Genomic DNA, 3194 nt, shown 5'->3' on the forward strand with positions numbered 1-3194 from the left:
CTCTCTCTCTCTCTCTCTCCCTCTCTCTCCCTCTCCCTCTCTCTTCCCCTTTTAAAGCAAGAGGCTATGAACCTCCCAGCAAGCAATGAATGAATCAGAGAATCAGAGACAGCCGAGCCCCCCACGCTTCTCCCCTGCACCGAAGCCCCAGCAGCACAGTGCGGACTGGAGGCAGGAGAGAGGGATGGATGGTGGGGAACGGAGGGGAGGGTATATTAGTATCAGTTGGCTGCACGGGCCCCTCAGAGGATGCAATCGGTTCTGCCCACCCGCGGGGGCCCGGGAAACGTGGCTCCGAGGTGCTCGATGGCAAGCTGCAGCCGAGGTAGCCAGTTCACATGCCTGGCCAGTCCTCCTTCTCCCCTGCCTCACACCTCCATCCTCACCCGCCCCCGCCTCGAAATCTCCTTGCTCTCCCGCGCTCCGAAGAGCCGCGCCAACCCCGGCCGGCCCTGCTCGCTGTTGCTGTAGCTGCCGCCTCCTCCGCTGCTGGGCTCCGGGGCAAGCAGGCGGGGAGGCTGCTTACCCCACCGCTGGCTACCGCCTGGGAAAAGGAGGAGGAGATGGAGGAGGAGGAAAAGGAATAGGGAGGGAGAATGGCAGCAGAGCAGGCAGGATGCGGGAGGAGGGAGGAGGAGGAGGAGGAGTGGAGTGGGGGGAAGGGAGGGTGGGAGCGCTCGTCTCTCGGTCCCTCCCACTAGCAACAGAGGAGGCAGACACAAGCAGCGGCCGCGAAGGACCAGCCACTAGCCCAGCCCCCGGAGAGGAGAACCAGGGAAGGAGACGCTGCCGGCAGCGATAGGGAGAGTCGGGATGCTGTTGCCGCTGCCGCTGGTGCCGGCGGGGCTGAAGAAGCTATGCCGGCCCTCGCAAGGAGAGGTCACCGGGCCCTACCCCCAGCCTCCCTTATATGCCCCTGGTTGGCCAGCTGCACGGTCTGCTCCTCCAGCAGCGCCTCGCCCCAGCCCCTGCTGCTGCTGCCGCTGCCGACGCTGCCGCCGCAGCCTCTCCCAGTACCCACACCAGGCGCGCTCGCTGTGTCTCCATCCTCCCACCCCCCCCACCCCAGGACCTTTAAATAGCAACGTCACCGCGTTCCCCTCCGCACTCACGTCACCCGCCGCTCACGTCACCAAGGTGCGGGGGATGATGTCACGCGGCCGGAAGTACTGCTAAATTAGGGAAGAGTGGGGGAGAGTAGAAGGCGCTGCCAGGTTCTCTGTGCCCACCTGCTCTAGCATCTCTTTAAAGGCCAAAGCACAGGAGAGGCAGCCCAAGAGGGGATCGGAGAAGGAAGTGGCGGGAGGGAGGGATTTTCTAGCGAGGAATAAGACAGATACTAGTGAATCATTCATAGCAACCGCGCCCGAAGTGTCAAGCAGGTGATTTCCTATATCCCACTCACTGCTGCTGCTGTATCCTTGGGCTCCTTGTGTCCCAGCCAGCAATATCGTGTGGGAGGGAAAGCCCTGGCTCTCCCTGGTCGCTAATAATGATTATACAGCATCTTAAGTCGGTAATATTTTAAGGAAATCATCGTAATTTAAAAAGCACTTATTAAATGCCCTGTGAGCATGGCACTGTACAAAAGTTTTACATTAATAAAAGACAAGCTCTTGCTTTCTTGAAGATTGCTTAACAAAAAAGTTTCTCAAAAAGGAAGAGGCTGAGGTGGCTAGATGGTGAAGTGAATAGAGCACCGGCCCTGGAGTCAGGAGGACCTGAATTCAAATCCTCAGACAATACACACACACACACACACACATCACTTAACCCCAATTGCCCTACCTTCTCCCCTCCAAAAGGAAAAAAAAAGAGGTTAAATGTAATTCCAAATTTTTATGCGTTGTGATAATTAAGAAACATAGCTAAGAAAGCAGTGGAGCAATAACCCTCCCCCACTTTTTTTTAAATTTGTTAAAACCTTGTCATTGTGCTCCCATTACTTTGGGTCGATCCTGATCACAAAAAAAAAAAAATAACACCACCAGAGATAATTTTCATTTTATGATTTCTGTAAAGTGCCATTAAGTATGAGCCATGCCTTTGTCATACTCTCATTTTCTGGCTTTTTACCGAGAATACCACCAAGGATTATCATTTATGTTAATTATAGAGGCAGGCTAGGATCAGCAGCCAAAAGAAATTTAAAATCAAAACATTTCCATTTTTCCTAGCCTCTTTGGATATGAGCAAAAAGCTACATTACAATATTTCTTCTATACTTAAAAGATGGATGATTTAACTGGTTGTGAATATGCAGTCAACAAGGATTTATTAAGTGCCTATTATGTTTCAGGCACTGTGCTGAGTGCCAGGGATACAAATTTAACTGTGACTACCCTGGTCCACACTGCCTGGCAGCCAGGTATATTACATTGCATCTCTCCCAGGGTTCTCCAATACTCCTAAGGGAGTTATGAGAATCCAGTCTCCTTGTCATTGGTTTCAAGCCCCACCAATCATATTCCTTCAATTTTAGGGGTCCCCTACAACCCAGTTCCATTTAGCCACCTAACAGCCAGATTAGCTTTTACAAAGGAATGTTTATTTCAAAGGTGTAGCAAGAACAAATATGTAAACATTTCTCCCAACATGGAATAATTCTCACACACACACACACACACACACACACACACCCTCCAACCCAGGCCAGATTCTGAAATGGGAGGAGGATAAGGTTCACAACTCAGCTCAATTCTTATATATCTTGAGGCCACCCTGGGCTCAAGTCCTGCCACAATCAATCCTCAAGCTTTCCCTGATCCCCACTGGAATTCTGCCTCTAGTCTGGTAATTTTAAAGATGCAGACTGTTTCAGCTATATAGCCAATGGAAAAAAGGTTACTCCCACCCACATGGTAGAAGATGTGCAGAATGTCTTCTCTCAGAAGCAAGTCTTTAGCATCTCTGTGTTAGGTTATCTGGGCACATGCAAATCAAAGCTCCATTACACAAGTTAAAGCAAAAACTAATCTCTTGTTCTCAAGTTCACTGTCTTCTACATCATAGCAGAATTGTACTTCCGAATCTGAGGGACTTCATGAGTAACTCTGGCCGGGAAAATTCCTTAGCTGATGGCCAAACTTATGGGCATGGGCCTCTTTAAAATTAGTTAGGCTGGTTCTGAAATGGTAGACACACAATCTGTTGATTGACTGGAATTCAAAGTCTTTCTAGCTTGGGAAGCCCTA

Source organism: Petaurus breviceps, unplaced genomic scaffold (assembly GCF_028583685.1).
Source record: "Petaurus breviceps papuanus isolate PSGF00001 unplaced genomic scaffold, PetGlider_PUasm1.0 229, whole genome shotgun sequence".
NCBI classification, from domain to species: Eukaryota; Metazoa; Chordata; class Mammalia; order Diprotodontia; family Petauridae; genus Petaurus; species Petaurus breviceps.